The sequence below is a fragment of the Zeus faber genome, assembly GCF_960531495.2.
Source record: "Zeus faber genome assembly, chromosome: 21".
Classification (NCBI taxonomy): domain Eukaryota; kingdom Metazoa; phylum Chordata; class Actinopteri; order Zeiformes; family Zeidae; genus Zeus; species Zeus faber.
This window is the reverse complement of record NC_137208.1, coordinates 21,883,040-21,898,359: the sequence shown is the minus strand read 5'-3', so window position 1 is coordinate 21,898,359 and position 15,320 is coordinate 21,883,040.

Sequence of the window (15,320 nt, the reverse complement as noted above, 5' to 3'; positions counted from 1 at the left end):
AAGATGAAAAAGGATAAAAAGTGAAAAAGAGATAAAAGTTAAAAGCCTAAAGTAAGATGAAAAAGACGAAAAGTGAAGCAAAAAGAGTTACAAGTTAAAGGCTTAAAAGATGAAAAATAAGTTTCAGAAAAAATGGGGAAAAGTTTGGCCAAAGTGAAAATGTAAAGGTCTGGCCAAAGTGAAAATCTTGAAAAGTATACATGAGTTGACGTTAAAGTATAAAATTAAGCGCTGTTCAGATGTGGTGCCAGAAAGGCTTGTCTTTTTCCTTTTGGGGTGTGAGTGTGCCTGTGTGTGTGTGTGAGTGTGCCGGCTAAAGAGATGTGAAGAGATTTGTGTATTGGTCGTGTATATGTATAAATGATATATAGAATACATGGGTTATTAAATAGGTATAAATATGTGGTGAGCAGTTAAATAATTCATAAAAGAAATATTTCTTGCCCCTTTAGTGATAAATATATATGACGTTTTTTTTGCCTCCGCTTCAGTGTGTGTGTGTAACAGTTTTTCCACGAATGAAGCAGCTTGTATCGTTCAAACTTTTACTTAGAAAGCACTGTAAAAAGACAAACGTGTTTTCCAGCCAACCGGATCAAAAAAGAAAAGCATGTGGCAGCTCACTTCCGCATGTGTCATCAAACCCAAACTACGGCAAGATCGATAGTAAAACAAACATCGCGTTTAGAGTTACCACTAGGGTCGCCCTTTCCCCAGATATACATCAGAACATTACACTCCCCGCTTGTTATAATGTATTATAACACTATTCCCCTTTTACAAGTAAAACAACTTCAGAGACTGGTCTAGAATACACCTGCTGAGTACCCTGTCTGACCACTCTCACCTCTACTTTGCAGACTTTAGAGTCTTTGCTGGGAATGGCGTTCACCCCACTCCGACTGGCCATTCGTTCCGCTTGACCTGTGCATCCTTGAGCAGCACAACATCTCCTTGGCTAAGGTTTGGCTTGTCCACGTGCCAATTTCTCCTTGGTTGGAGTGACACCAGGTACTCTTGACGCCAGCGTTTCCAGAATGCGTCGGCCAACGCCTGTACCTGCCTCCACTGCTTGTTGTTGTAGCCCAATACGATTGGGCTGTCTATAATCAAGTCCGCCATTTCAACAGCCAAGACAGCACCACAAAGTTCGAGCCGTGGAACAGTATGTGGGGGATGAGGAGCCAGCTTTGACTTGCTCATGACGAATCCAATGTGAATGTGTCCGTTTTCATCTGTTGCTTTAAGATAGGCCAATGCTGATATGGCCATAGTGGAAGCATCAGAGAAGACACAGAGTTCTCTGTGTTTTGTGGAGCACAAGGAAACGGGCACATAGGGTCTTTCAATCTGAAGCTGCTCAAGCTCACAGAGTGAGTTGGTCCACATTTTCCATTGTTCCTCTTTTAACGCTGGCAGGGGAGCATCCCATTCAGCTTGTTCGGCAGACAGCTCCCTGACTAAGACCTTTCCTTGAATTGTGACAGTTGCATGAAGTTGAAGAAGTGTTCTTTCATTGCATGTTTCTTTTCCAGCATGCGGCGGAGGGAGGCAAGGCGGTTAACAGCATGTTTACTGTTGTTGGGCGGACGCGGCCTGTTTGGCCTTAATGGCAGCGGTGCTACCCAGCAGTGTGCTTCATTCATGTAAACCTCCTTATCCATGAGGTCAAGGAACAGCTCATCTTTGATGGAGAGGCCAAATTGGTCGTCGCGTTGTGTTCTTTGAAACACGTTTCTGCCCAGGCTGTCTGTTTCATCGGCTGAATGAGACACACATGGAGGGATGTGGCGTGGATCAGGGCTGTCAATCTTCTCTCTGACCGTTAAGCTGCTGGTGCATGGGCTGAGGTGGGATTGGCGCCCACTCCTCAGCACACTGGTTCTGAATACACTGGCAGTGGTGGGTTTGTGTGCTCTTCCCAGACACACATCTCCAGTTATCACCCATCCAAGGTCGAGTCGTTGGGCAAACAGTGCGTTGTGAGGCCCATTACATTGTTCCCGCACATTGTGTACCTGAATTAAGTCTCTCCCAAGGAGAATAAGGATGGGCGCGTCTGGGTCCAGGACTGGGATTTTGTCTGCTAGTATTTGAGGTGAGGATGGTGTCTGGCTACGTTTGGTGATGGTATTTCAGACCTGTCGTCTGGCAGCATGTTGCACTCAATCAGAGTAGGGAAGGGAATGTGAATGTTGCCATCTAATGACTCTACCATGAAGTTGCTGGCTCGCCGTCCGGCCGTATCCACCACTCCTGAACATGTCTTCAAAGTATATCTTGTTCCTGTGCCTTGGATTCCGAATTGTTGGAAGAATTCAGTTTTGCCTAGGGACTTGTTGCTCTGGTCATCAAGAACAATGTAGGTCTTTATGGCTAGGTCTCTTTGGCCCACAGGATACACGAATGCAAGACAGATTTTGGAGCATGATTTTGACGTGTTCATACTTCCACAGATATCCGTGCATTTGGATGTCACAGACGGAATGGCTTCCAGCGGCTGTCGCTCCCGCTGTGATCTACGGTGCTCACGTGGGCATCGGAATTCCATGGGGTGGGCCCTGGATGAAGCGCTGATGGGTCTTTGTTGCTGTTGCACTCTTGGCACAGCACAGACTTGCCACAGTCTTCTAAAGTAATCTAAAGGTTGCTGGTTGATCCCAGGCTCCTCCTGCTAGCATGCTGTAGTGTCCTTGAGCAAGACACTTAACCCCCTAATTGCTCCTGATGGCTGCATCCATCGGTGTTTAAATAATTGTAAGTCGCTTTGGATAAAAGCGTCTGCTAAATGTAATGTAATTATTACCCTGATGTTTATTTGCCTCCAAATATATAAAATACACTGTGAAGTCAGTGTTTGATAAACAACCACATCTCAAATTGCATTGGCTGGGAATCGAACCCAGGTCAACTGCTTGGAAGGCAGCTATGCTCACCACTATAGCACCAATGCCCATATTGGGAAACATGTGAGGGTTTCTTGGATTGTCGTGTCTTACATTATTGCCCTGACTTTATCTTGTCAATTTGCCTCCAATGTGTGTTGCTCAAATCTGGCTGGAGCAGTTCCTTATTATCCATCAGTTGAGTCAGTCCAAGACCAAAACATGTAGTGTGTAAGTCCTTGGCAAGGTAGTTGGAGTGTAAAAAGAACTCTGTTCTTTGCCTTTCCCCGGAATAACTCAAAATGATGAAGGATGGTATGTACGGTTGTTGTTGAGGATGTGCCAAGTCTTTTCGGATGAGGTGGCCGAGTGGTTAAGGTGATGGACTGCTAATCCATTGTGCTCTGCACGCGTGGGTTTGAGTCCCATCCTCATCGTAGCAGGTGATGCAACATTTATAAAGGCGTCATGGATTTCAATTCCTAGTGTCTCGTTGTTATTTCTGTCTATGCGCCTTTCGAACGCACTCAAAGAGTGTCTCTGTCTCTGTATCTTAATGGAGAGAGCGCATTGGACATCTAGGCCTCATAAGCAAGCAATTAAAAAGTTGCTTCTTTCACTCCCATCACAGTCAGTTGTCTGTCTTGTCATCTTTAAACAATTCATAAAACGAAGAGCTGCAAAGTTAAACATTGTTTGCTGTGCAACCCTTGTCCCATCTACAGTAGCTCCTGCCTCACACTGTTAGAAAATCCCTTCCTTTACTAACTGCTTACTCAAAATGATAAAGGATGCATCTGCTACCCGGGTGCTCTCGTCCGGGATATAGACTCCAGAATCCCACAGCTGCTGGATCAAAACCCGTCTGCCTTTACTGTTCTGATCCACATGGGAACCAACGATCTCAGGAACAAACAATCAAAGACACTTAAAGAAGGCATTTTGAAGCTTATTGACAGTCTTCTACAGTCGGACCGCCGCTTCATCGTATCCGGCCTGCTGCCGTGTCCCAGCTTTGGAGACATAAAATTCACGCATGTCCTTCAGCTACACACATGGTTCAAGGGATACTGCTGCTCCCTCAACGTACCATTTGTGGACAACTTCGGCACCTTCTTAAACCATCCAAATGTCTTCAGACATGATGGAGTTCATCCAAACTTTCACGGATCACGCCTCCTCACCTTGAACATGGAACTTACGCTGAAATCCTCTGTTCGCTGCTGATATTTGGTGAGTCCGATCCACTCTGACATTGACGACTGTCACTCTGCTTTACAAATTCCTGTAGCAATTAACCATTGACCGAAATTACGTAACTTCCCTGGAACATACAGGAATCGAAACAATTTACTCTCAGTTCAGACTCAAACTCTAAGTACCCCACAAAGCCATGCACCCAGAACAATAAAAATGTCTCTATTAAACGTCAGGTCACTAACTAACAATTCATTTTTAGTGAATGAGCTTATAAGTACCCATAACCTGGATTTCTATCCACTGACTGATACCTGGCCGGAGAGAATTGGCACAGTCGCACTCATTGAGACAGCACCTCCTAATTTCAAGTTAGGCTTAAGGTTAGGGTTAGGGGTTAGGGTTAGGGGTTAGGGTTTAGGGTTAGGATTAGGGTTTTAAAAGAGGCTGAACTTTGCCCTGAAGACTGAAGAAGATTAAACTACCCCAAATATGCAACTGAGCTACGTGAATCTTGGATGAAGTCATGTTCACCACTCTTTCATTTAGTTGACAAATGTAAAGGTTCATATGCTTGTACTGTATGTATCAGAAATTATTCACAAACAGTTTTGTTTCTAGAATGTTAATAATGGATTTAAAAATTCTGTATATATCAGGCTATAAATGATAATATTTAGATGAATAAAATATCGTTGCTGAGAACAAAATATCTAAAAAGATCGGTAAATAAACTGCATTTTTACATTTTGCTGCATTATGATTAAAATGTTATAACATTTTGATTTCCCTTTTTGTAATTTGTTCTAAATTGTGTTGTTTTGTTTATAATTCATAATTCAAGTGTTGTTAATTATTCATAATTCAAGTGCTGTTCATAATTCAGACAAGGGATGATGAGAAGTCACAATAAGGTTAACGTCTGAATTCTCTTTCAGTGTAATAAAAACGAGTGAAATTGTCATTTTGCATTTTGTTGTTGATGATGTTGTTGCTGCTTATGTTGAGGATGATGATGATGCTGCTAGTGTTGGTGATAATTATGTGTTATGATGTTTTAATTTAAGAAATGTTATTTTGTATTTATTTGAAGTCTAATTATTTTTATTATTCCATTATTATTAAAAAAATATTTATTTTCATCTTATTTTAATTTTATTAACTCATTGATCTATTTCATTCTCATTATATAAGCATTTCTTTCAAGTGTTTATTTAAATGAGTTTTATTTGTATTTCGTATTGCCCTTGCAATAAAGTTGTGAATGAACACTGTGCAATCATGTGATTTCCCTTTAAGGGGCAAAAAGTTTATGTTTGGGTATCGATAAAAAAGTACCATATAGGTACTTTACCAATGGTATTGAAAGGAAAAAATGTTGGTATCGCCCATCCCTAGCTGTCGGGCAGACCTCGGTCTGTCCACCTCCTTCTTCAGTGATCCCACCGATTGCTCCTTCTTTGCAAGGAAGTCTATTTGAGTAATATGCTCCTTGTTTAAGATCCTGCATTTGTGGTTCCTCTGGACCAGCTCAGACGGAGGAGATTCAGCCAGCTCTTGGGCCTGGCCAGCTTGGATCTGGAGAGCAAGGAGCTGATTTTTAGTCCGTTCTCTCTGATCTTGGTTGGCAGACTCCAGTCTGTGCACCTCATTCTGCAGTGTTAACTCTGCTTTCTCCATATTTGCAAGGCAGTCTGTCTGAGCAATTATCTTCTTATTTAAAATGCTGCACGTCTGGTTGATCTGGGCCAACTCAGAAGCATGACATTTAGCCATCTCATGGGCCTGGTCTGCCTGTGCCTGTAGAGTTAGGGGCTGCTATTTACCATCTTGCTGCTGCAGTTGGAGTGCAAACTCCAGCCAATCCACGTCATCCTGCAGAGATACCACCCACTCTTGCATGGAGCTCTTCTCAGCATCAAGGGAATGCACCCTCGCTCCAAGGGCTTTCATCTCCTGGTCTAGGTGATTATCCTACCATATGCTGCTCATTTACCCTTAGATGTTTTTTTTTTTACTTTCTCGGGTTATGATGTTCAAGGTTTCTCACACCGGGAGAGTTGCCGGAAGAGCCTCCCCATGTGTTATTATAGGGAATTGTTCTACTTAGTAAAATGTTTAAATTGTGTTTTCGCATCAACTCAGTGTCCATTTTTGTTATAAACCTGGCTAAATGACAAGTGGATTAGGCTAATAGACTATTTCAGTTTTAAGGAGGATTGGTACAATTTAATAATGTATAATAATGTTGGGTTACAGCTGGGTTACAGCTGTTCTTTACAGTTCTTTATTTTACTTACACTTTATTTATTTACTTAATTATTATTTTTATTTATTTTATATTTTTTTATTTTACTCATTTATTTATGTGTTTTTCTTTGTCCATTATAGATATTCTGAAAGGAGGGGAGTGATGTCTGATGCTGTTGTTACTGATTATATTGTTGTATTGTATCTATTGTTTTTTTTAAACATATTGTTTAAATCGGGGAAAACAAGGCTTCATTTCTCGACCGCATTTGAAGGAGCCTCCGGAATGGGACAGCACTTCGTTGTGCCGGTGTAATGCATTCGGTCTTAAAATGCAGCCTACAAGGCGGCAGCCCCTGAAATGGGACATAGCTTGTATGTCCCTATCATGGCTTTTCTTGAAGCCAGGTGACAGCAGGGTGCAGATGCCACTAGGCGCCGGCGCATTTTGAGAGATCGACATACAGATGGATTGAAGCCACCCCCAGGTGACCAATTTTGGTTTCAAAACGGCAAATTTCGCCAAAAGGTGACAAGTTTGCATGCCTGGTACATGAGATGGCAGAATTAATCAAGTCCTTGGCACCAATCCGTGCCTTGACAGAGGACAAAAATCTTTTGGCCAAAGCAATAGAAGAAGAGAGGACAGTTGCATCAGCTAATATTTCTGCAAGATACCCAGAGAAACAAGGTGGTTGAAATGCTGTGCCAGCATGGACTAACGGACATGATCCACAGGAGTGCTACAGAACAAGTGGTCTACCTTCTTGGAGAGAGGACTTCCCTGCTGGAGAAGACAGATGGCTCTGAAGGATCAAGAGGACATCCCTGCACAAGGCCACCAACTGGACGTGGATGCCCAGGGATGGAAAGAGAATACATATGGAGCAGAGGTCAGGCTGTGGTATGGCCAGGCAGTCGGTATTGGGGGTTCCTGTCTGCAGCGGGAAAAGGCTTTGTGCCGACTAGCCAAGGCCCACATTGAAATCCGGTGCTGACGGATGAGTTGGAGTCTGCACAGACAGCTCAGACAGTAAGTAGATCAGCTGAAGAATTGTGAAATTGTTGAGCTGCACAAGGTGCTCAATAATCACCTAGACCAGGAGACGAGAGCCCTTAGAGCAAGGCAACAAGGTAGAAAAACTATTTCTTGGCAATTTACTGTTATGAAACTGCTATATACTTGACAGCTTAGGAAACACCATTGTGACCAGTTTCATCAGCAAGCAAATACTTTTTTGTAGGTTCCAAAGAATACACTTCTTGTTAATAAGCTTGATGTAATATCCCAAAGAATGCATTTGTGAGGGAAAATTGTCATGAATGGTTGTAAATGGTCATGAGTGGTCAAAAGTTTTCATGCCTGATCTGAAATTGTTTTGCGATCAACATTAATATCTGTTAAATAATGTTTTGCGATCACCTAGTAAACAGATGATTTCTAGGTAAGAAGCGGTGTCCTCATCAACATATAGTCTGCTAGAGTTCAGGTCCAAATGCATTTGGTCTGATAGTAAAGGCATTAACAGAGGATGGTTTTGATCAATCAATCTCTGGATTATGGGTGCAGCAAACCTCAGTATTTAGCTCGGCTCATAAGCACATCAGGTGGGACTCGGACTGATAATCCCTGGTTAAGGAGGGGAAAATTGTCATGACTGGTTTTAAAGTATTTGTGAGTAGTCATGAGTGTTTTTGTGAAGAGCATGAGCACTCGTTGGATTCTGGTTGTGTAGGGAACAAGCAGTTTTTTTTACAACAAATAGCATGAGCTGACATCCTGTGGGAGCAAATTAGAGGCCTGAGGAGTATGTGGTTTTGATCCATTGAACTATGGGTCATGAGGCCTGCATGCACTCTGCACCCCAGATGGGACTTGAACCCACAATCCCTGGCTTAGGAGGCCAGTGCCTTATCCATTAGGCCACTGGGACTGCCGTGGACAAACACCTGAACAAAACACCGAATTTTCATGTACAATGGCAACAAGATAGAGAATTTTGGCAATTTACTGCAATGAAATTGCTATATTCTTGACAGCTTACGTAACACCATTATGATCAGTTTGAACAGCAAGCAAATACTTTTTTCTAGTTGACATCGTTTATACTTGTTGTTAATTAGCATGATGTAACATCCCAAGGAATGCATTTGTGAGGGAAAATTGTCATGACCGGTTGTAAATTGTCATGAGTGGTCAAAAGTTCTCATGCCAGGTCTGAAATTGTTTTGTAATCAGCATCAACAACTGTTAAATACACGTTGTCTAGGTAGCAAGCTTTTTCGGTGTCAACATATATTAGCATGGGTTGAGCAGAGGACGGTTGTGATCCATTGACCTCTGGATTATGGGCCCAGCCTGCTTCTGCTGGGAACTCTGCTCACGAGCACCTTACATGGGACTTGAATTCACAATAGCTGGTTTACAAGGGGAGACTTGTCATGACTGGTCAGAAGATGTTCATGAGTTGTCATGACTGGTCTGAAATTGTTTTGTGAACAGCAGATAAGAAGCTGATTCCTTTTCAACATATAGTTGGCATGAGTTCACATCCTGAATCATATGTTGTGGTAGCAAAGGGGAGGCCTTCATGGAGGATGGTGTTGATCCAAAAACATCATTCTGCTTTTAAGAAGCCAGATAGGACTCAAACCAACAATGTTTTGTTTGGGAGGTGAAATTGTCAAGAACGTTTGTGTGATCAGCATCAACACCTGTTAAGTACATGTAAGAAGCTCCCTTTTTTTCAAAGCTTACTCAGTATCAGTTTAGAGAACACCTGTTAGGAGCATATTGTATTGGTAAGAAGCTGTTTTGTTCTGAACATGAAATCAGTACAATCCACATCTTGAGGTACAGAAAACAAAGCCTTAGCAGAGGATGGTTTCGATCCATCGACCTCTGGGTTATGGGCCCAGCACGCTTCCGCTGCGCCACTCTGCTTTTGAGAGCCTCCTGTGGTACTTGAGCACACAATCCCTTGTTTAGGAGGTGAAATCATCAAGAGTGGAGGGAAATTTTGGAAGATGTTTTGCGATCAGCATCAACACCTGGCAAATTGATGATTTATGGGTAAGAAGCAGTGTCCTCCTCAACATATAGTCAGCTAGAGTTTAGGTCCAAATGCATTTGGTCTGATAGTAAAGGTAAGGCCTTAACAGAGGATGGTTTTGAGCAATCAAACTCTGGATTATGTGGGCAGCATGCCTTAGCTGTTTTGATTACAACAATTAGCATGAGTTCACATCCCAAAGAATGCATTTGTGAGGGAAAATTGTCATGACTGGTTGTAAATTGTTATGAGTGGTCAAAAGTTATCACGCCTGGTCTGAAATTGATTTGCGATCAGCATCAACAACTGTTAAATAAACGTTGTCTAGGTAGCAAGCTTTTTCGGTGTCAACATATATTAGCATGGGTTGAGCATGAGGACGGTTGTGATCCATTGACCTCTGGATTATGGGCCCAGCCTGCTTCTGCTGGGAACTTTGCTCACAAGCACCTTACATGGGACTTGAATTCACAATAGCTGGTTTACAAGGGGAGACTTGTCATGACTGATCATAAAATGTTTATGAGTTGTCATGACTGGTCTGAAATTGTTTTGTGAACAGCATGACCACCTGTTCATTAAATGTTATGGAGATAAGAAGCTGATTCCTTTTCAACATATAGTTGGCATGAGTTCACATCCTGAATCATATGTTGTGGTAGCAAAGGGGAGGCCTTCATGGAGGATGGTGTTGATCCATAAACATCATTCTGCTTTTAAGAAGCCAGATAGGACTCAAACCAACAATGTTTTGTTTGGGAGGTGAAATTGTCAAGAACGTTTGTGTGATCAGCATCAACACCTGTTAAGTACATGTAAGAAGCTCCCTTTTTTTCAATGCTTACTCAGTATCAGTTTAGAGAACACCTGTTAGGAGCATATTATATTGGTAAGAAGCTGTTTTGTTCTGAACATGAAATCAGTACAATCCACATCTTGAGGTACAGAAAACAAAGCCTTAGCAGAGGATGGTTTCGATCCATCGACCTCTGGGTTATGGGCCCAGCACGCTTCCGCTGCGCCACTCTGCTTTTGAGAGCCGCCTGTGGTACTTGAGCACACAATCCCTTGTTTAGGAGGTGAAATCATCAAGAGTGGAGGGAAATTTTGGAAGATGTTTTGCGATCAGCATCAACACCTGGTAAATTGATGATTTATAGGTAAGAAGCAGTGTCCTCCTCAACATATAGTCAGCTAGAGTTTAGGTCCAAATGCATTTGGTCTGATAGTAAAGGTAAGGCCTTATCAGAGGATGGTTTTGAGCAATCAAACTCTGGATTATGTGGGCAGCATGCCTTAGCTGTTTTGATTACAACAATTAGCATGAGTTCACATCCCAAAGAATGCATTTGTGAGGGAAAATTGTCATGACTGGTTGTAAATTGTTATGAGTGGTCAAAAGTTATCACGCCTGGTCTGAAATTGTTTTGCGATCAGCATCAACAACTATTAAATACATGTTGTCTAGGTCGGAAGCTTTTTCCGTGTCAACACATATTTGCATGAGTTCACATCCTTTTGTAGCAAAGGAAAGGCCTTAGCAGAGGATGATTTTGATCCATTGACCTCTGGATTATGGGCCCAGCATCTTCCTCTGATAACTCTGCTCATAAGCTCCTCAGGTGGGACTCAAATTCACAATCCTTGGTTTAGGAGGGGAGAATTGTCATGACTGGTCAGAAGATGTTCCTGAGTTGTCATGACTGGTCTTAAATTGTTTTGTGACCAGTTTGACCATCTGTTCTATAAACGTTGTGTAAATAAGGAGCTGTTTCCTTTTCAACATGTAGTGGGCATGTTCTGGTAGCAAAGGGGAAGGATTAGTGGAGGATGGTGTTGATCAATCAACATCAGGGTTATGGTTACTCTGCTTCCAAGAACCCCAGATAAGCTTTGAGCCCACATGCTCTTGTTTGAAAGGTGAAATTGTAAGAGAATGGCTTGATCCATAGACATTTGGTTTATGGGCCGTAAATAGATGATTTCTAGGTAAGAAGCAGTTTTCTCCTCAACATATTGTTAGATAGAGGTCGGGTCCAAATGTAGTTTGACTGATAGTAAAGGTCAGGCCTTTACAGAGAATGGTTTTGATCAATCAATCTCTGGGTTATGGGGCCAGCATGCCTTTGCTGGCAACTCTGCTTACAAGCACATCAGGTGGGACTCGGACCCCAAAATCCGTGCTTTAGGAGGGGGAAATTGTAGGAGGAAAAGCAGGAACTCTGTCAGATTCCTTGGACCGTTCCAGATCCTCCTCACCACTGCAGCATCAGTTAAGGTGGCAGACCGACCTACGTGGGCACACGCATCTCATTGCAAGAAAGTCTGCAACCTTCCAGAGGACCAGATAAACGGCAACAACGGAGAATCATGGGACGTGAACTGAGTTCACGATCCTAGCGGGATATGTGCAAGTAACCTCCATCTCCACGAAAGGGATATGCCATGACAGAACTCGTACTTGAAAAGGATGACGCCCCGTCAACAGGAAAAAAATGATCAGGTCTGTAAATAATCCTTCTTGCCATTGCAATCGCCCTGTTAATCATCCAACCCTGGAACACAGTTCGACAGCGAGACTGGAATGTGAGAGGCTTGGGCTCACCTGCTAAACGTAGCAAAATACTAACTCACCTCACCAAGATGAACCCCAGCTTCTGTCTACTGCAAGAAACCCACGTCACTGCATTTGAGCACCTCAAACTCAAAGCTAAATGGCTTAGTCAGATGTTTTCGGCATCATACAACTCAAAAAAAAGAGGTCTATGTATATTGATCAATAAAAGTATCCCATATCAAAATAAAACCACAATATCAGACACAGAAGTGCGTTTCATAATGATGAATGGGATTTTAGGTAACATCAAATGAACCTTAGCTAATATGTATGGCCCCAATGAAGATGACCAAAATTTCTTTCACAATATATTTTCAAAACTTTTAGAATTTTCTGAATAAACTATCATTTATGAGAGGAGACTTCAACACAGTACTGGATCCAAATTTAGACCTTTCTCAAACCAGAAATATTCCCAAATCCTGGCGTTTGCCGGACACTATAAAACAATATATGAGTGATCTTGCTGTTGGGGATTGTTGGAGATCAAATAACCCACATTCTATAGAATACACATATTATTCACCATCCCACCAAAGTTTCTCTCGAATCGACCTTTTCTTGACAAATAACTCCGCACTGTCCAAAATCACAAATCCAGAAATTCACCCTATTGTAATTTCCGATCAAGGGCCGATTAGTTTCAACCTGATAAAGGAAACAAACCGGAACCCTCCCAGCAGGTGGCGGTTTAACACCTCACTTTTAACAGATAAAGAATTTAACCATTTATTTTCAAGAGAATGGACTTCCTTCACTGAACTGAATGACTCCCCAGAAATATCACCATCCTTACTTTGGGAAACAGCTAAGGCAGTTCTAAGAGGTAATATTATTTCATTCTCCACTCACGAGAAAAAGAAAGGACAAGAATGCCCAAATAAACTCAAACAGCGACTAAAGGAGTTGCATTCCCAACAGACCCACTCATCTTCTGAGCAAATCCGAAATGAGATCAGAACAATTACATCTCAACTTGAAATCCATCAAAGACACAATTCCTTATGACAGGAACAAGAGCAAATTTTTTTGAATTCAATGACAAATCAGGTAAATTTCTTGCCAATCAATTGAAACGTGATAGAGAAAAATCACTTATTACAGCCGGAGTTCGGGGAGGCTTCGTGGCCCCTTGCACTGTTTGGAGGCGCCGCAACATAATACCGACCTTCTACACCAGTACCTATGGGGATAAGTCATGTAGACTTACCGGTGGACATCCTACATACGCACGCACGCACGCACGCACGCACGCACGCACGCACGCACGCACGCACGCACGCACGCACGCACGCACGCACGCACGCACGCACGCACGTCTGCCTGGAGGTTACCCCAGAAACTTCCTGGTTGCTTTCCTCCCTCATTTACTACCATAACTATGACAGGAAGAGGCCAGAAGATCACATTGTCTGATTTTTAAAGAATTTATTTGCAAATTATGGTGGAAAATAAGTAGTTGGTCAATAACAAAAGTTCATCTCAATACTTTGTTATATACCCTTTGTTTGCAATGACAAAGGTCAAACGTTTTCCGTAAGTCTTCACAAGGTTTTCACACACTGTTGCTGGTATTTTGGCCCATTCCTCCATGCAGATCTCCTCTAGAGCAGTGATGTTTTGGGGTTGTCGCTGGGCAACTTTCAACTCCCTCCAAAGATTTTCAATGGGGTTGAGATCTGGAGACTGGCTAGGCCACTCCAGGACCTTGAAATGCTTCTTACGAAGCCACTTGTTCGTTGCCCGGGCGGCGTGTTTGGGATCATTGTCATGCTGTCTCCAAAGAGGGGGGTTGGTGGTGGCTCTCCATACCCAAAAACTGTGCTCTTGTCATTCTACAGGTCATCCACAGGACAGAGTTATTGCAGCAGTTCTTGATGATTTAAGAATTAATAAAGAGTTGCATTGCAGGTTGAGAACTTGAACTCCACTTTCAGACTAACTCTGTCCTGAATGCAATGGCATACAAATACTCTATGTTGTATGCCCAGCATGCTGACAACACAGTTTAAAAAAATAAAAGAAAAAGTAGTATAAAGACGAGATCACATTGTACCGGCCCAACTGAAACCAGGCCAACTAACACCAGGTCGGTTTCTTTTTTCTTTTTGTTTGCCTAACCCAATTTTAATGCATTAGTTGAAATAACAAAGTCTCTACTTAAAATGTTAAGGCAACAAGGTTACTTTGTTTAAGCGGAGGTACTCACCCATCCTCCCTGACTCTGGATCCATGGATCAAGGTGGTGGCCCAGGTATATGGTCATCTAGTCTATGATACAGGGCACCATGTGTTGATCATGTCCTTCTGCACGCAATCCACGTGGAGGGCACCTCCAAAGGCTAACAGGCCCACCATGCGTCCCCAGTTGATCCTGTCCCGAAAAACCTCGTCCATCACGTTCTCAAAGCTGTTGTAGGCCATGGCGGTAGTCATGTGGAGCTGGGATGACATGTCGCTGAAAGCCTTCATATAGCGCAGCTGCAAACTTGTCCGCCAACTCCCGAAGTGCCTTTTCACTGACGCTCTCCGGCGCCAACTGCAGTGTTGGATTGTTCTGCTGAGACAATTTGTAGCTGATGAAGGAGACCACTTATTACACCCAGATTTTTGACTTGCTGTCCAGAAACAGAGAACTGAGATGAGCTGCAAATTTCTGTCTCTGAGCCTTTGCACCAAAGATGAGTAGTGCAGTGTAGTGTCATTATTTTCAAATTTTGCTACAGCCGATGGCGGTACATGTTTTATCAGACAAAGGAGGTTTAACGGGTGTTTTGGTGGAGGATATTAGTGTGCGTGAGGCACACTAACGAGAAAGGTTAATTTGTGACTTCAAATATGTAAATCAATGGTTGGGAACTCGACAACGGCATTCTCATTCATGGACGTGTGTATTTCATCATTACTTTTATCGGGTGTAATTGAGTGTGTGTGGGTGCGATTCACAATATTCACATTTGTGTGTGTATGTGTATGTGTCATCTGATCAGGGTGTGCAGAGCCATGGCTTGGGTCGTTCCCTGGGGTCCCCTCCTCCGGGCGTCAACTCGGATATTGTCCAGATTCCCCTGTCCGACCCAGTTGCCCTGTGGTCGTTTCTGTCGCAGCATGGAACAGTCGCTGGTCCAGTGTCCTTCTGGCCGCAGCGATGGCAGGTGTTGCGGCCTATGTTGGGACTTCCTCGGCCTCGGTCTATTGCGACAGCTTCCACGGAATCTTCCGCCTCGTGGGCTCTGGCCTTTTGATCTTGTTTGCCTTCTTTGTCCCATTGGTTTGTCTCATAGGCGTGTTGAGCATGGAGGATGGTGCTACAGAGGG